Source organism: Castor canadensis, chromosome 10 (genome assembly GCF_047511655.1).
Source record: "Castor canadensis chromosome 10, mCasCan1.hap1v2, whole genome shotgun sequence".
Lineage (NCBI taxonomy): Eukaryota > Metazoa > Chordata > Mammalia > Rodentia > Castoridae > Castor > Castor canadensis.
Genome location: NC_133395.1, coordinates 134,432,878 through 134,453,322, shown reverse-complemented (window position 1 = coordinate 134,453,322; position 20,445 = coordinate 134,432,878). Strand labels below are relative to the sequence as shown.

At 36.1% G+C, this 20,445-nt stretch overlaps 1 protein-coding gene across 10 annotated transcripts in view; it reads right to left on the bottom strand.

Annotated features, from left to right (window-relative positions):
- The window catches only part of Cntn4 (contactin 4), a 905,834-nt gene that overhangs the window by 481,378 nt on the left and 404,011 nt on the right, over positions 1-20,445 (bottom strand). The window contains exon 4 of one of the 10 annotated variants that reach the window (XM_074044270.1): positions 19,494-19,553. The exons of the other annotated variants lie outside the window; for them this stretch is intronic. The gene's annotated coding sequence lies outside the window, so the exon portion shown is untranslated. The remainder of the gene's footprint in view (positions 1-19,493; positions 19,554-20,445) is intronic. 10 annotated transcript variants of the gene reach the window in all.

The following is a 20,445-nucleotide window of genomic DNA, read 5'->3' as shown; positions in this document are numbered from 1 at the left end:
AAATCTTATGTACCCAGGTAACATTGGAACACAGTGATACTTGCTTATTGAGGAATTGGCTATGACTGCTTTTAGTTACAATGGTACAGGTGAGTAGTGTAACAGAGATCATGTGGCTTGTAAATAATATTTCTTCCTAGCCATCTACACAAAAAATTTGTGTAGTATCCCCAATATACACGAATATTTTGCTCTTTTCTCAAGTTTTAAAAGTGTCCTCTGGGTATAATAAGAGCTTATTTAAAATTACCTCCTCCCCCACACCTCCATGTGTTATACCAAATTGCTCAAATGCAGGGGGAAGTGATCCAGAAAAATGGACTAATTGTCATGGTTGCTTTTCCTAAACACTGAGCTAATCAATGTTGGATTTTCTAAATCACTGTAAACTAAGAAAAATATGTTTGAATTTTTCTGCCTTAAATCCTAGCTAGAAACCAATTAATAAATATTCTTTACCTAGAAGTTAAAGTTCACAAACATGAACCCACTTTTGCAAAGAGTGATGAAACTAATGCCTTAAGAAACCTAAAGAAGAGACAATTTATTATACACTAAACATTTTGGAAATTTTAGTGAAGAACATGAAGCTTTATCTGATTATTTAAAAAGACATATTCATATCATAAAATATGTAAAGTACTTCATTTTCAAGAATAATTTTGATCACATAGGAAGAGCTGAAGGTTCATGATACAGATTGATCTAAAATGAGACATCAATTCATGAACAGGATATATAATGTTCAGTTGATCTGACTTTTCCAGCATGATACAGAAAGCAGACAGTTTTTGTCCCTGGTAGAAAAAGACCTATTTTGTTTGCTTCTTCAATTGTTAATCTATACAGTTAAACTAACTCAACTGTTGGTTGATTCAGGACACATTCAAGATTATTTTCTAGATGGCTAGCATTAACCTGTTTGATTGTCAGTTTAATAGAAAAACAGTGAAGAGTGGTGACCTATGGTAAAGGGTATCTGTATAAACAAAACTAATATGAAGCCCTACCTTCATTGTTTCCAGTTTCAATATACCCAAAACATTTAAAAAACATTTAATTGCTACTCTTTTTATGACTGTGGTTCTTTTTTCCCCTGTGTGCTAGTAACCATAATACTTGACATTTGATCCCCTGAGAAAACTAACTGCCTTTAGACTGCTTTTCATAGCCAAAGTAGAAGTTGGGAGTTTTCAAAGTTATTTCAAGGGAGCTCTTTGACTGAAGTTTCTAGATAAAGGACTTTGGTTTCCATGTTCCTGCATCCTACATATTAACTTGAATGACTTTAACTGCACGTGCTCTGAAAAAAAGGAGAAAAACAAAAACATAACATATGACATCATAAACAAGATATATCAGAATGAGTTTGAGCTGGGATATAAAGATTCAATCCCATGGGAGTTTTTAATTTTCATAATATAGGCATCTCCCCTAGCTGTGCATAATTCTTCTCTTTAAAGACATAAGAATTTTTTTATGGAATATGGTTTTCAAACTCAAAGCAATTACTTTATCTGGTATTCTGCTAATGACTTGGTGATTTCCCCTTAAGCTGAGAATTACTGTGAGGTAACACAATGGTCTCAAATTAGGCCCCATCATTTTGTAGGGAAGAAGCAAACATCCCAAAGAGAACAAATGATTCTCAAGAACAAGTGAATGAGTTCAGAAAGAGACTGAGACTCCAGTCCTCAGAATCTGCTTTCCCACTGCACTACCACACTTCACTTTCCTTATAAGACCACGTCCAATAAAATTGCAGCTAACATTTCCAGCTACATTCCCCAGGCTTCCTGGAATACAAATGTGCTTCAGACAATTGTATTTTCCCATGCATGAGCTTGATGCATTTTATACTGCCTGTGTAGCTTTATTTTGATAGTTCCCTTTACTCTGTGTTTATCTTTTAAAATGGAATCACCTCACCTCTCGGAGCCTCAGCTCCATGGTGACCTTCTAAACATACTTTTCCAGATGCCCACACATCAATGTTACCACATCTGTTCTGAAGAAAATATCACCTCTTCTGTCTCTTTCCTGTGTCTCATATCAAATACCAACTTACATTACATTGCATACTAATTCTGTCATCAGGAAGGTTAAATAGAGTTCATATCATAAAAAATTTGCAATCCCTAAAATATTCTTGGGATGGGGTCTTAAGCAGCATAGGTATCAAACATAGGTTTGCCAATTTACAAGGACAGACATGTTTCTGGTGAATAACAAAAATCTGACATTAGTGTGTTCCAGAGTTTATTCTTTTACTTTATTTTTAAAAGTCATATCAAATGGAATTGGTAATCTAGAAGCCCTCTGGAAATTCCCCTGCTATTTAGCCTTCCCAAAATACTACTCCATTGATTTCAACAATACCACCTGCATGTTCTTGCATTTTGTTTTGTTACATTTGTGAAGGTGTCATGAGTTTTAACTGGCAGGGGCCTTGGTACACACCCCACTTAAGTAGGGCTCATTCCCCTTGACTCTGGCCTCACTTATTTTAGGATTTAGTTCATCCCTCCTTCAATTTTCAATATTAAGGAAATCATTCTTCTTGGTTGAGTAGTCAGTCAAGACAAGTAGTTTCATATTCTTCGTGAGAAGAGAAAGGTATCTTGTTTTTAGTACCAAATGAGGTGCCAGATTCCAAGACCCCAAAACAGAATATGTCCTTCTAAATCATCTGTTTAAATTAATGAAAAAAGCCATCATAAATAACTTCTTTTTGTCTCTTCATATCAGCTCTGTCAAGATTCGTGTTTTAGTTAAATATTCCAGTTCTTCCAGTTACCCAGGCTTGAAGACTAGGGTTATTGTTGACTTTTCCCATATGGATCGTCCTCATTTCCTACAAGTCTGTCATCAACATCCATTCTCTATGTTGTTTCATTGACATATTTTAGATGCTTTAGTGAATATTAAGTGATATTACAGGAATCCTTAAGTATTCAATAAAAGTTAACTACTATCATCATCATATCCAATGTTCTCTACATTCACTTTTGCCCTTGCAGGGCCACTCTTTCTGCTTTGGCCAAAGGATATAAATCTCACCAATGCTTTAGGATCCTGCTCAAATCCATTTTCTTCAATTGACCTTGGAGACCAGGATAGCTCATGGCCATCTATCCTTTTTCTACTCTTGTATAGCATTTATTATTTCAACCACTCACTCAATCAAGTACTTGTATTTAATTAAATTGATATTTGTTTCTTATGTTGGTGCTTTGCTAATATTTTTTTTCCTTTGGTTACTTATACTGTAAGTTTCTTGAAGTCAGACAATGATCTACATGTTCATATTTTTTGTACTCCAATACAATGCCTATCATAGTACTTTTTAAAGGGGCTTAAACAGTTTTGTTGATTTGTTTGCTATTTAGCAATATTTTAACTGCCCTTTTTGGTGGAATCAAGCTTGTATAAAAATATAGTTGGATATGTGGATGGACACAGTCTGCCTATAACTGCATAAAAATAACCTTCCTTCTTATCTTCTCTAAGCAGGGCTAGGGCACTGAGGAGGGTGTCCCCAGCATTACAATGGCTACTATAAAAATAAAACAAATGTTAATGAGGATATGGAGAAAAGGGAACCCATACAAAATGCTGATGGGAATGCAAATTAATACTACCGCTATGGAAAACAGCATGGAGGGCCCTCAAATAACGGAAAGTGAAACTATTATATGCTCCTGGTATCCCACTACTGGGTATAGATAGTGCTGAAGGAAATGAAGTCAGCATGCAAAAGAGATACCTGAATACCCATGCTTACTGTGGCACTATTCACAATAGCCATGGTATGGAATAAGCCTGGTAGCCATCAAGAAATGAGTGGATAAAGAAAATATGGTATATGTACACAATGGAATGTTATTTAGCCACAATGAAGAATGACATCATTTCACTTGCAGGAAAACAGACCAGACTTAAGGACATTTTGTTAAAAAAATAAGCTAGACCCAGATGGACAAGTATCATGTTTTCTTTTTTGTGGGGGAAGAGGAGACAGGGACAAAAGAATGATGTTGAATGGACAGGATTAATGATGCAGGATATATGCATGTACAGAAACATGAATGTTGTGAATCCCATTAATTTTCACAATATGTGTTAATAATTTTCACAATATGTGTTAATAATCATAATAAAATATTTCTAAAAATCACTGTACGATGACTCATACAGAATTATTTTAAAAATGAGTACAGCAATGGCAGTTATAGGATGATCAAAATATTGGTGAGTTGGGTCTGAGTAAGATTTAATAAACTAGTACCATGGATTGGTACTACTGAAAATGGATTTCTAAAATAAATGTTACTACTTTAGAAAGAAAAGTTTTTCAATTAACGAATGAATGATAATGGTTATCTTGTGTGTCCTTGCAAGGAAAAAGATGGCAGATATATCCAAAATATGTGAAGTTAAATGCTAGCAGAGAGAGACTTGTCTCTTACTTACCTCCATTAGATTAGAACATACAAATAAGATGTCCACTATACAGAAATCAAAAATATTTCTTAATATATGTGGGTAAAACAACACCTAAGGTAAGACAACTTTTTTTTTTTCATTTTTCTTTTATTATTCATATGTGCATACAAGGCTTGGTTCATTTCTCCCCCCTGCCCCCACCCCCTCCCTTACCACCCACTCCGCCCCCTCCCTTCCCCCCCCAATACCCAGCAGAAACTATTTTGCCCTTATTTCTAATTTTGTTGTAGAGAGAGTATAAGCAATAATAGGAAGGAACAAGGGTTTTTGCTGGTTGAGATAAGGATAGCTATACAGGGAGTTGACTCACATTGATTTCCTGTGTGTGGGTGTTACCTTCTAGGTTAATTCTTTTTGATCTCACCTTTTCTCTAGTTCCTGTTCCCCTTTTCCTATTGGCCTCAGTTGCTTTAAGGTATCTGCTTTAGTTTCTCTGCGTTAAGGGCAACAAATGCTAGCTAGTTTTTTAGGTGTCTTACCTATCCTCACCCCTCCCTTGTGTGCTCTCGCTTTTATCATGTGCTCATAGTCCAATCCCCTTGTTGTGTTTGCCCTTGATCTAATGTCCACATATGAGGGAGAACATACGATTTTTGGTCTTTTGGGCCAGGCTAACCTCACTCAGAATGATGTTCTCCAATTCCATCCATTTACCAGCGAATGATAACATTTCGTTCTTCTTCATGGCTGCATAAATTCCATTGTGTATAGATACCACATTTGGTAAGACAACTTTTTAAGTGTCCAATATATACAGGTAAAGGATATATAACTAAGAGAAAAAGCACCACTCCAATTCTTGTCACAGTCTTGGACTACTGTTGAGGATAGTGAAGGGATTTCTATTGGGTTGATCCATGAACTCTTTGCTGCTCCTAAATTCATACCAAGGAAAGAGGAATAAGTTGGTGGTAGTGATGTGACCAATGGAGCAGTATTGATTTTGCTCCCTGTTATCCATTTTGAAGCCAAAGTCAATGAATTTGTGAAATCATCAAGCTCCAATTGATTAAAGCATAGCCAAATCCAGAGCTAAACTCTTATTCACTGTTATTCCCTCTTGGAGCCCAAATTCCAGGTGAGCCAGGCTTTTGCTGAATGGAGCACAGTACAAAGATGGAAACACTTGATTGCATTTGGATTTCTCCAACTGCCCTTCTAGCATGATGTATTATTTGTTTATTAAATAGCTTTCCTCTGGGTTTTATTTTCAAAGGTTAGTTCTGTATCTGAGTGCTTTATGAGGACAGCTCAGTATTCACTCAATGACTTTATCAAACATAAGATTAGGTGCTTAGCTCTTTATTACAGCTGCAAGAACATTACAATTCTACTCCTTTCTGGTCAAAATATATTCTCTTTTATTTTTCAAACTAATGGTAGCCAGTGAACTATATATTTTCTACAACTGACAAAATCAGGTTCCCATAAGCAATTGGGGACTAAAATAAATTGTAAAGATTTTCTTCTGGTGCATCCTATGGCATGTCTATGCACACAATCTGACTGTGACCTTTGATAAAATTAACCTGTGTCAATACTGATGATTTTATTCCAGCTGTCTTATTGCATGTTCACTGCAGTGATACCAGAATGGGTAAAAATGTTTCTTTGCAAAGACATCATGGATACAACAGAAGCACGGTCAGATGTAGAACTGTAATCTTCCAGTTCTACAGTGTACTTTGAGTGCCTTTCCTGAATCCTGACTTGTTATCCAGCCACTCACTCCCCAGGACACCTAACACAACAACATTTTACTTCTTCCATTTGGCTCAAGAGGCAACTTTTGTCACTTTGCTTATGAGAGAAGAAAAAGTGCCATGAAGCATCTCTGTGATGGCAGCAGCCTCATGCTGGGAGTTGATCTTGCCACCCTGAAACGAATCTGGAAATATTTATACCTTAATCTCCTGCAGAAATAAACCTTCCAGAGCTCTCAAGCTGGCATTCAGCAAAATTTGTACTATTTTAGTTGCTGCTAGGTATGCTGTTAGGGATAGAAAGAAAATGCAGAAGCTTAAGTTTTGTGCTTGGGAGATTATTTGTTGTTTATATTCTTTCTTTACAGAAGATTTTCTGATGCTAGTTCACCCTGGAGAGCCTGTCTCCATCTTGTACTATTCTCTCTTTTGCTACTTTTCTTCCCTTGGCCTTAAATCACATCTCACAATCAAACATTTTAGCCTGGGCTCTTGGAAAGCTTGCTTTGCTTATCTGACTATTAGAAATTCTCAAAGTGTAATTGCAGGATTCTTATTCATTTAGGAGATAAGACTGGTGGCTGAGAGGCCAGGTATCTATTGCTATTTCATACCTAGCCTACTTCTAGCATCCATCCTGATCTTAATCTGCAGTTATGTTCAGGCTAAAAATAAAAATGATATTGCTAAAGTGGTATTCGATGGCAAGGGGCACTGTGTCACTGACCAAAGTAGACTGGTATCTGTAGGGAGTGTGCCCTGCCTTGAGTTCTGGTATACACTAACAATTTTTAATGACCAATGTGTAGGATCCACATTGCTGGCATAAAATATTTGGAAACACCTGGGAAGTAAGTGTTTCCTTTTCTTTTAGTTTCACAATACAGTTCTACAGAGATCAATGTGAGAGTTACCAAGGTCAGTGGCTCTGCCTAATGGTATCCCGGAGAGACCATCAAGATGGCAGCTCTGTTTGTTGCAAGCTAATTAAGAGCTGAAGGAGGCCTCCAGCATAGGGGCATCAGCAGAGCCTCCCTCAGCACATATTTTTGCCCTTGGCGGTCTGAGAACAATCTGACATGTATACTGGTACATGGCACTGTGCTTGCTTCAGCAAATTTAAGTGTCTCTACCCTCTGCCATTGACTGCCAATTAGTTTTAAACCAAATGTCTTGGTGAGGTTATATCAGGTATCCTGGGAAAATTAGATGTGACAAATGTAGGAGAAACAGCATCACGAACAGTGAATAGTCTTGAAATTCCAAAGTTTAGCTTCTGTCGTACCTATTTTAGGGAGAAGGAAGTGATACTAAGTGCCTGGGGACTTCTATATCAACTCTGTTTATTCTATCCAACTCTTTCATGTGGAAAAAGTGTTTTTCTCTTAACTCATTTGCAAAACAAAGTTAATAAAAGAGTACACTGAGAAGTTTCTTTGGCATAGGAAAGTGATGAATACAGAAATGATGAGTACATGGCTTAATATTATACATTTATCATACATTCACCTTACTTTAAGAAAAAGAAAACCTAAGGAAAGTGTCCAACTTCATATTTCCCACAACCACCAATCAGCACTGCTACCACAAGTGCAAAGGTAGGCAGTTACTCCACTTGAAATTTTTCAAAATTCAAATGAGTTTAATTGTACAAACCCCAAATTCCCAAAATATCCTAAACTAGCCCTAAGTACCAGATCACTCTAGAGCATGAGGAGATTAGATAGGGACACGGAGATGTGTGTTCAAGTTCTGGTTACTTAATGAGTCAATGAATCTCAGAAGTCTCAGTCCCTTCATCTGCAATATAGATGCTTTGCAGTCCTAACTTACTGCTTCAATATTCCTGAACTCTCCAGTACGTCATCATGGGTATAATCACTATTTCCCTTCTTTCCACTTTGTTGTTTTTTGTCTATTTCTCCTTTGTCAATGGTAAAAATTAGCAAAAGTTAAGTAAGAACAGAATACAAATGACTTAATAGACGCTCTAGGTTCTTTTCTTAGTTGCGATTTTTTTTGTCCCCAGCATGATATGCAGGTATATAATAAATAAACTACATTAAACCATATAGCCATTTATGAATTCATCACTTTACTGTGCCTAGGAAACTTCTCATTGCACTACTTTATTAACCTAGTTTTGCAAATAAGTCAACAGAAAAACACTTTTTTCCATATGAAGGAATTGGATAGAATAAGCAAGGTTGATAAAGAATTTCCAAAGCACTTAACATCACTTCATTCTCCCTAAAATGGGTACAATGAAGGTAAGCTTTGGATCAAGACAAAAGAAATATATAAAGCAACATTACAGAAATTTTACTTTTTCTTGTAATTTACCCTTAATATTTTGGACCTATAACTAGTTATTAAACTATATTTACAAAACTGGCTACTAAATATACTTCTATATATAAGAAAATTATCCACATTTAGAATTTGTTTAGACAACAGACAAATCATCCTGAAACATCTGCCTTTTTAAAAAAGAAACTATTTATGCAGCAGTAAACACCATTTTATGATATCCGGTACTTGGTTTGGAAGCAGGACAAATCACATTCTATCCTCAATCCTCTTTTTGCCTCTCTGCTTTACAACCACACACTTCCTCTCTCTCAGCTGACTGCTTTTTATTTTGCTGCAAGATAGACTAACACTCAGTGCTTATGAGAAATGTATATCCAATGGAGCTGTTTGGAGACTACTGAGGGTGCAGAGCAATATGACGCAAATCAGTGTAGGCACGACACAATTGGGTGAATTTAAAAATGCAACCATACTTATCCTTAACTTCTTTATATTCCCCAAAGGGAAGCAAAGATATTGTATGACCACTAATTTATATCGATTTCTTTAGATGTCTTGTACAGTTCCCAACCTTTCTAATCATCCATTAATTCAAAATATACTCTCTGATATATATTCTGATAATGCAGATGGAGGTACATTTTTTCTTCCTTTGCCACTTGTGTTCTAATAGATGATCTCTACTTGTATAGAGATATTCTTTCGGTATAAATACTGATTTTATAAGGGAAAAATAGAATAATTCTTGAATGCCCTTCCAGCTCTAAACCTGCAAATGTTGAATGATCAATGCAATTTATAGTATGGTATGAGGCTCCCTAATACAAAACCCTCAAATCTGAACTACTCTAATATCCAAAACCTTTTGCATATGCTGACATGAGGCCAAAAATAGAAAATTCCACACATGATCTTATATGATTAATCACAATCAAAACACACGTGGACTGAAAATATTGTTTACACATGTATGTAAATGGAAAAATGAGAGCTGTTGAAATATTTCCAGGAATGGGGGAAGGGTAAATAAAGGAGAATGATGGAGGGAATGAATTCAAGTATGATATATTATAAGAATTTCTGTAAATATCAAAATGTCCCCTCAGCATAATAACAACAACAACAATAATAATAATAAAGTGTTTTCTTTAAAAAATTCAGAATTTTAAAAAATGAAAAGAAAAATATTGTACTGAAAAAATGAAGTATAAATAAATTTTGTGTTTAGAGTTGTGTTATATCCTTAAGCTTTTTCATGATATGTATGCAAATATTCCAAAATCCAAAAAAGAATATGAAATCTGAAACTCATCTTGTCCCAGTTATTTGGGATAACGTATACTCAAACTGTATGACTGTCATTGGGGATTTATACCTAAACATTACCAAGTACTTTTTTTGTCAAGATTATTATCTTAGGTAGAGATGAAGGGAGAAATAATGAAAACAGCAACCTAAGAAAAATTTAGTTTTTTCTCAAGACACATGTCTGAGAAGTAGTCAGAGCCCGCTGACAGGAATTCTAAAGACAAAGCTTGAAGACAAGCTAAAACATTCAATGGAAAAGCAAACAGACAGTCTAGAAACCATGAATTCTGAATACTAAAATTTAGCATAAGATTGCATGTCAACCTTATATTACTGTTTCTTTTAATTAAATCTTGGCCCAGAGCTGAGATTCTGATAAATTTATTTTTTAAATTTAATTTTTGTATTTTTTATTTTTATGAGCATATATTGTTGTGCCAGGGACACAGTGACATTTACAAAAATACTTTAATATATCTTAGATTCACCTCCTCCATCATGCTCTTTATCTGCCCTCCCCCACTTCTTTTTCTTTTTTATTCATATGTGCATACAAGGCTTGGGTCATTTCTCCCCCCTGCCCCCACTCCCTCCCTACCACCCAGTCCGCCCCCTCCCTCTCCCCCCCAATACCCAGCAGAAACTATTTTGCCCTTATCTCTAATTTTGTTGTAGAGAGAGTATAAGCCATAATAGGAAGGAACAAGGGTTTTTGCTGGTTGAGATAAGGATAGCTATACAGGGAGTTGACTCACATTAATTTCCTGTGCGTGGGTGTTACCTTCTAGGTTAATTCTTTTTGATCTCACCTCTTCTCTAGTTTCTGGTCCCCTTCTCCTATTGGCTTCAGTTGCTTTTAAGGTATCTGCTTTAGTTTCTCTGCATTGAGGGCAACAAATGCTAGCTAATTTTTTAGGTGTCTTACCTATCCTCACCCCTCCCTTGTGTGCTCTCGCTTTTATCATGTGCTCAAAGTCCAATCCCCTTGTTGCGTTTGCCCTTGATCTAATGTCCACATATGAGGGAGAACATATGATTTTTGGTCTTTTAGGCCAGGCTAACCTCACTCAGAATGATGTTCTCCAATTCCATCCATTTACCAGCGAATGATAACATTTCGTTCTTCTTCATGGCTGCATAAAATTCCATTGTGTATAGATACCACATTTTCTTAATCCATTCATCAGTGATGGGGCATCTTGGCTGTTTCCCTAACTTGGCTATTGTGAATAGTGCCGCAATAAACATGGGTGTGCAGGTGCCTCTGGAGTAACCTGTGTCACAGTGTTTTGGGTATATCCCCAAGAGTGGTATTACTGGATCAAATGGTAGATCAATGTTTAGCTTTTTAAGTAGCTTCCAAATTTTTTCCCAGAGTGGTTGTACTAGTCTACATTCCCACCAACAGTGTCCTCCCCCACTTCTTAGAATAGTTTCTTCATGTCTCATTATTCCATTTTCATTTATGAATATATAGTATTTCCACCATATTTACCCTCCTTCCCTCTTTCCTTGTGTCCTCCCCCTCCCACTAATACCAATACTGAGAGAGGACCTCGTTTTACCTTTCTGCTCTTCATTTTTTAAAAAAGTCATTTTTAAATTTAAGGTAACTACACAGGGAGTTTCATTATTCCATGTATATATGGAATTGCACCCTTAATTCCTTTCTGCTCAGTTTGCTCACATCTGCAGGAGGAGATGTAACTGAGGTGAATATTTATGATTGACAAATGTGTGGATGGATGTATAAGTATATTGATTCCTGGTAATTATAATTTATGTTTCTAAACAATCTTATGACCTTGGCCTGAGAGAACAAAGCACTCCTCAAACTTTAAGGAGTAGTTAGTGGTAAAAATGAATCAGAAACCTTGGATCTTGAAGTTTCAAATTCCACTACAGTGTCTTAGTTTGGAAATACATGCCAAAAAAAAAAAATCTTAGAACAGGCCCTTTTCATCAGACATGAGAATCAGTTTTGTATTTAGAGGGAAATATAAGGTAAGGTGGAGATGAATGAACACATCTGAATAGTTAAAACTTAAAAGGCATATGGAGTATCCTAGTGAACAATGGATAAATTATAAACATAGCTCATTCAAAAATACAAGAACTCTGAGAACTCTGCATTTTTACGTATTCATCCTGATGGTTCTCTCTCATTCTCAGAAGTACCAACTGTACCCTATTCCTTCTGTCCTAATGGATTAACAGGGACCTCTGTGACTCAAGCAAGTAAATGTCCAACTATCTATGCCAATTGATACTAGTATCAATCTAGTGTATGGAAGCAAGCAGTGAATTTCTATAGAATTCATGTGCATAAGAAACAATTTTCCCAAAATTGAGATATCCATTGCATCTTTTTCTACACTAGAGTAGTGTACAGTAGTGGGGCCTAGTTAATAAGACTTAATTCTTATTTAATTAATTCTACTTAATTAAACTTAATTCTAGGGCTAGTCGAATGGCTCAAGTGGTAGAGTACTTGCCTAGCAAGCATGAGACCAGGAGTTCAAACCCCTGAACTGCCAAAAATTCAAGAATAAAGTTCGGCATCTTTCACTTCATTTTATAAATGAAGACAGAATGTTGAATGACTTTCTTAAGGTCACACTGACCAAGCATGGGAGCCCAAATCTAAACTATACAGAAATATTTTAGAGACTGAGGTCTTCATTATTATGTTCTAAAACATCGAGTTGATATTAAATGTTGCACTTCTGAGACAGAGGAAAAAGAGAGCTATTTTTAGTAAGAAAAACTGATAGGTTTTGGTATCTCAAAAGAAGCATATGTACTTTTAATCTTTTTAGGAGTCAATCTCAGCTGCTTTAATATGACCTCACATCCATGAGTTCAACTATTACTACAATATGTATTTGAGAACACTAATTTAATATTTTCAGCTTGGAACACTGACTTTTAGGTCAAGGTCTTTAAAAAAACAGCAAGTTAAATAAAAATTTGCCTCAGCTTATGAAATCAAATATCACTACTAGTCATTGGGGAAGTACAATAATGATTTTAGCTCTGTAAATCTGAGTCAGCCTAAAAGTAATTGGATTAGGCTTAAACATAGGCATGAAAGAATGCATTTGAGCAAACTTTCCTCCCAGCTGAACTTTGTAGACCTGAAATTTACCCATAGATATAGATGGTTTTCTAAAGGATTTCCTGATACATAAATGTCATTCTGAGTTATATGGTGGTAGATATGGGTCTGAACTACTTCACTCTTAAATCCCTGCCTGAGAATCCTCTAGACAGCTCTCTAAAGAAAATGAGGTATCAAGTGCAAGATGGTAGCACTGGGGTCTTTTGTCTACTGTTTTTCCTTGTGACACAGAAAAGCTACTCATTGATTTCATGCTAACTGATAGCAAAACAGTAGGCTTGGTCTTTGAAGAAGTCTTCAAAAACACAGCTTCAGAAGAATGGAGGATTTCTTCAGGCTACCAAGCTGTCATAGAGTTTCAGATTAGCCCTTTCTTAGATCAGTAAAAAAATTCGAAAGTGTGCCAATAAGAGGAATATGCTTAAATCAACCTGCTTTAAAAGGGTCTCTTAAACACGCTAGGGACAAATGATTTCACTTCTCATTCAAATATTGAGAAACATAACCGAGATAATGACTTCAAAGTATATAATGATTAAATGTTAAGGGTTCCTGTCCAGGTATAACATAAAGAAGCAGGATTCTTCTTAACAACAAAAGTACCTAAGTAGATTAGCATACTGGAGGCTCTGTAGTAGAAAGGAGCACTCAAATCAGCTGATGAACATGGTTGTGAGGTAGTTACTAAGTACAGTGAACAAAAAGCAAGCCACTCTCTGGAGAGAAAGGGAGAGCCTTGACTTTAGCGCAAGTCTGAACATCTACTAAGCTTGGATAACAGCTGGAGGTAAAAATGAAAGTTTGAAAGTACACAGACTATTTTAAAAACAGCAGAGGAAGATCCTATGATCAAAGAGAAAAGAATTCAAAACTCAAAACTAGAAGTGCAGAATCATAGCCAGTATTACACTTATCCCAAAACCAGGCAAAGACACCTCCAAAAAGGAGAACTATAGGCCAATCTCCTTAATGAACATTGATGCAAAAATCCTCAACAAAATAATGGCAAATCGAATTCAGCAACACATCAAAAAGATTATTCACCACGACCAGGTAGGCTTCATCCCAGGGATGCAGGGGTGGTTCAACATACGAAAATCAATAAACGTAATAAACCACATTAACAGAAGCAAAGACAAAAACCACTTGATCATCTCAATAGATGCAGAAAAAGCCTTTGATAAGATCCAACATCATTTCATGATAAAAGCTCTAAGAAAACTAGGAATAGAAGGAAAGTTCCTCAACATTATAAAAGCTATATATGACAAACCTACAGCCAGCATTATACTTAACGGAGAAAAATTAAAACCATTCCCTCTAAAATCAGGAACCAGACAAGGATGCCCACTATCTCCACTCCTATTCAACATAGTACTGGAATTCCTAGCCAGAGCAATTAGGCAAGAAGAAGGAATAAAAGGAATACAAATAGGTAAAGAAACTGTCAAAATATCCCTATTTGCAGACGACATGATCCTATACCTTAAAGACCCAAAAAACTCTACTCAGAAGCTTCTAGACATCATCAATAGCTATAGCAAGGTAGCAGGATATAAAATCAACATAGAAAAATCATTACCATTTCTATACACTAACAATGAGCAAATGGAAAAAGAATGTATGAAAACAATTCCATTTACAATAGCCTCAAAAAAAATCAAATACCTAGGTGTAAACCTAACAAAAGATGTAAAAGACCTCTACAAGGAAAACTATACACTTCTGAAGAAAGAGATTGAGGAAGACTATAGAAAGTGGAGAGATCTCCCATGCTCATGGATTGGTAGAATCAACATAGTAAAAATGTCGATACTCCCCAAAGTAATCTACATGTTTAATGCAATTCCCATCAAAATTCCAATGACATTCATTAAAGAGATTGAAAAATCTACTGTGAAATTTATATGGAAACACAAGAGACCACGAATAGCCAAGGCAATACTCAGTCAAAAGAACAATGCAGGAGGTATCACAATACCTGACTTCAAACTATATTACAAAGCAATAACAATAAAAACAGCATGGTACTGGCACAAAAACAGACATGAAGACCAGTGGGACAGAATAGAGGATCCAGATATGAAGCCACACAACTATAAGCAACTTATCTTTGACAAAGGAGCTAAAAATATATGATGGAGAAATAGCAGCCTCTTCAACAAAAACTGCTGGGAAAACTGGTTAGCAGTCTGCAAAAAACTGAAACTAGATCCATGTATATCACCCTATACCAAGATTAACTCAAAATGGATCAAGGATCTTAATATCAGACCCCAAACTCTTAAGTTGATACAGGAAAGAGTAGGAAATACTCTGGAGTTAGTAGGTATAGGTAAGAACTTTCTCAATGAAACCCCAGCAGCACAGCAACTAAGAGATAGCATAGATAAATGGGACCTCATAAAACTAAAAAGCTTCTGTTCATCAAAAGAAATGGTCTCTAAACTGAAGAGAACACCCACAGAGTGGGAGAAAATACTTGCAAATTATACATCAGACAAAGGACTGATAACCAGAATATACAGGGAACTTAAAAAACTAAATTCTCCCAAAACTAATGAACCAATAAAGAAATGGGCATGTGAACTAAACAGAACTTTCTCAAAAGAAGAAATTCAAATGGCCAGAAAACACATGAAAAAATGCTCACCATCTCTAGCAATAAAGGAAATGCAAATTAAAACCACACTAAGATTCCACCTCACCCCTGTTAGAATAGCCATCATCAGCAACACCACCACCAACAGGTGTTGGCGAGGATGCGGGGAAAAAGGAACCCTCTTACACTGTTGGTGGGAATGTAAACTAGTACAACCACTCTGGAAAAAAATTTGGAGGCTACTTAAAAAGCTGGACATCGATCTACCATTTGATCCAGCAATACCACTCTTGGGGATATACCCAAAAGACTGTTACTCCAGAGGCACCTGCACATCCATGTTTATTGCGGCACTATTCACAATAGCCAAGTTATGGAAACAGCCAAGATGCCCCAGCACTGACGAATGGATTAAGAAAATGTGGTATCTATACACAATGGAATTTTATGCAGCCATGAAGAAGAACGAAATGTTATCATTCGCTGGTAAATGGATGGAATTGGAGAACATCATTCTGAGTGAGGTTAGCCTGGCTCAAAAGACCAAAAATCGTATGTTCTCCCTCATATGTGGACATTAGATCAAGGGCAAACACAAGGGGATTGGACTATGAGCACATGATAAAAGCGAGAGCACACAAGGGAGGGGTGAGGATAGGTAAGACACCAAAAAACTAGCTCGCATTTGTTGCCCTTAATGCAGAGAAACTAAAGCAGATACCTTAAAGCAACTGAGGCCAATAGGAAAAGGGGACCAGGAACTAGAGAAAAGGTTAGATCAAAAAGAATTAACCTAGAAGGTAAGAAACACGGACAGGAAATCAATGTGAGTCAATGCCCTGTATAGCTATCCTTATCTCAACCAGCAAATCCCCTTGTTCCTTCCTATTATTGCTTATACTCTCTCTACAACAAAATTAGAAATAAGGGCAAAATAGTTTCTGCTGGGTATTGAGGGGGGGAGTGGGATTGGGTGGAGTGGGTGGTAAGGGAGGGGGTGGGGGCAGGGGGGAGAAATGAACCAAGCCTTGTATGCACATATGAATAATAAAGGAAAAATGAAAAAAATAAAAAATAAAAAATAAAAGTGTTTATAGAAAAGAAAAAAAAAACTGCATAGGACATTTAGATAAAGAAGATGAAATAGGGCCAAGGTTCTTAGCTCATGACCTTCCACTGCAAAACATCACTAAGAGATTTGAAATAACCAGAAGGAATCTAGAGTTCATATCACAGTGCATGGCTAGATGATGGCTCCACACAATATCTTACCAAGGGTACCAGCCCCCAATGTACCCTCATCCTAAGACATGCTAGAAATGGAACAAGTCTTAGGATGAACCAATCTGTCTTCTATACTTTCTGAGAAAGGAGCCAACATCCAAAGAAGTTAAAGTCAGAACCTGAGTTCACAAAGAAAGTCAACATTACAGACAGAATTCAAATCCTATAGGTCTGTGCAGTGGTTATACGAATCAATTATCAAGGTGGACCTTGGTACACAGTCTGATCTGCTATTACCTTCAGTGAGTTTGTTAGACCATGAGTGCTATCATTTCTTCAGAAAAAATAAGATCTTTCCCAATTTCCCTCAACCATAGGTATATAATACTTAGGAAAATATTAAAGGAAAGAACTCTAAGTGGATATATGTTTTCTCAATTGAAATATAAATAAACATCTGTTATGAATGCAACAGAATATGAATACTGTTACAGTTACTTAAGAAAGTGTAATCCCTGCTACTTGGGAAGCAAAGGATCACAGGATCACAGTCCAACAGCAGTCCCCAGGGAACAACTCCAGACCCTACCTGAAAAACTAACTAAAGCAAAAAGGGCTGGGGGCATGGTTCAAGTGGTAGAGCATTTGCCTTGCAAGTGTGAAGCCCTGAGTTCAAACCCCAATATTCCAAAGCAAAAACAAAACCCCAAAAGTAAACAACTACTGTTCTGCAATGAATATTTACCATGATTTTCACTAATATTTGGTAAATTACATGTTTTTGAAAATGGATTGTTCTTTCTTATATTCCTTTTCTACTAGTTACCTGTACGTATAAAGCAAAAAGATTTAAAGTGTGTTGCTTTTAAAAATTGTATTTCTTTCATGAGATAACTTTTTGAAAACTTTTATTTTTTAAAATCCACATTTTAGGAATAGCTAATATATTTATCTTCCTAGGATGAACATTCTGGCTAAAAGAAAGAACTGACCCTTTAACTTTCAATAAAATCTTGGCAAATGTATCTGACAAAATAGAGAAGTAGCAGTCTCTTTTATGATTCTCTGAGAAGCAGCACATTTATGTGTACCTATAGCTAAGTCAGCCACAAGAGTATACCTTGCTGAAACTGAAGACCTAAAATATTCCAGTGTCTGTTAACAAGTCAGTTACAGTGAAAACTTGATTTTGGCACATTAAAAACAGAGAACAGAACAGCTTTCTCATTACCTATCCCTGTAATGGTGGCCCAGTTTTAAATCTTCAATTGGTATAAAGTTAAAATTGTGTCATACAGGATCAAATGTTAGAGCTAACACTGCCATACATTATTTCTGCTGGATGTCAGGGACATCACATAAGTTCTTATTATGAATATCAAGACAGATTTTTAGCTGAGTCTGAATTTGTTAAATTGCACACTAATACCTCCCTAGGGCATTCATGACCATTAATACAGGGGAGATAATTCCACTCATCAGAATGAATCTTAACTTCTAGGCACAATACAAAGGGGATCAGAAAAGGTCAGAAATTTCATTATTAGAGTCAGGGAAGAGTCACTATTTTCTGTTTAATGGAGTAAGACAGTCAATGACTGAAAAAGTAAATGGACATCCAATAGTGAGTCATTATACTTCTCTCACATTTGTGGCTGAGAATAGTGCAAACAGTATAATATTATCTTGGTAGTTTGGTTGTTAAATGAAAACAAGTTATAGGTGATGTTTTGATCCCTAAAGACTGTCTCCCAGGTTGGAGGAATGAAGGGATGACACAGATGGAGAGTTCTCTCCATTTGTTCCCATAATCTCCATCTTGACTATCTGTGAGCAAAACTGAGAACCATATACCTCCTCCAACCCAACTCTACCCATCTGAGCTCAAAATCCTCCCCTCTTTGTCTGGTCTGGAATGGTCCATGGTGAAGGGGAAACACCTGATAGCAACAATTTGTTTCCCTTGTTGGACAACAAAGGGAAAAGCAGAATCTCAAGACCTGTCAAGATTTCTAATTGGCAAGTACAAAGAATAACAGACGACAAAGCACAGTTTAATGTCATCAAATGGGCTTTTTCTTCTTTGGAGATTCTTTTCCTATACTCAGAAGCCACTTTTCCATGTCTCTAGTCACCTCTGTTAGTGAAGTAGCATACTTCCATGTGAACCATCTACGAAGAAAGAATTTTTTTTTTCAATTTCCAGATTAGCACAACTTAAAAAGCAACTTAAAAGACCAGGGAGATCTTAACACATGGTTAAGCCAGCTGAATGCATAACTATGGTTTAAATTTCCAAATTTTAAAGAGCATTATTTTAAAATTACTTCGCAAGGTAAAATTTAGAGTAATTCTTTGGGTTAAACCACACTTCTAGAACGCATTGCATATTCTTTTAAGAAAATTTTCTCAAGGGAAAATGTCTGAGTAAATGTTCTTCAAATAAAAAAGGTAAATGCTAGTATTACCTGTAGGACTGTGCTAAACAAATAAATAAACACATGGAAAGAATGTAAGTCATGAGAAATAGGAAGCTGAGGCCCAAGCTATATGACTTTTTCAAGAAGGAACCAAATAACATGGGTGAGATAAAAATGCATGTTAACAACGTATTGGCTTTGGGAGGCAGTGACTGCAGGGGATATTACTTTTTATTTTGGATGAATTCTAAGTCAATGAATATCATGATGAAAATGTTGGAGAGAAAGCAACAAACCTGCAAAGAGGGGCTCTCACTGTTCTTGAATCAGTGGCTTTATCTGCAATTTGCGAGAACCTATTGTTTGGAAACAAATTATAATATTATAAGTATACCACATAATTTTTTAAAGTTTTTAAAGTTTAATATGGAAAGAAATCTTCTTGCAAGTTTTATGCAAGAGGTGACAAGATTTGTCCAGTTAATACACTTACAGAGCCTTAACTATCAGGTACGATTCAATAACTCATCGTGTTATCTTTCTCATGAAAAGTGTCTTGTGGAATTATACTTGGTTAAATGGGTAAATAATGTATTGCAATTTCAGGCCTATCAGTTTTGGTTTCACTAAGATTTAACTATATTCCAGGCATAGCATGGTTTTATTAATATTAATGCTGTTTAGTACTCATTTAAGTGGGAGTAATTTGATCTCTGGTGTTCAATTATTTCAGCAGCCCACAGTATGGCATAACATGGCTAGCAATCTTATTTTTTGGACTTATCCAGGAATACATTGTCAGAATCCCATTCTAATAAAATATAACAACTTAAAAATGTAAAATAATCATATCTGATATGTTTCCTTTCTGAGATCTAAGGTAAAGAAGCAGAGGTAGGACAGAACAGAGGAATTTCTGTGCTTGAAAGTGATAGTCCCATCAACAAATGAACTGGGATGACACAGGTATTAAGTACTGTGAAGAAGAAGCAAGCAACTGTGCTGAGAAAAGAGGGAAGGCTTGACTTTAAACAGTTTCGTAGATCTTACAATAGTTGAAGAGGAAAAAGAAATACAGAAACTTGAAAGTATACTGATTGTTTTAGAAAGCATACAAAAAGCCTATGATCTAATAAAAGAGAATTCTAACCAAAACTTAGAAGTGAGGGGAGACCCTAGGAAAAGAGGCACATTTGGGAACAGATAAAAAGCAGAAACTCCTGCATCAGAAGGAGATAGCTTTAGACA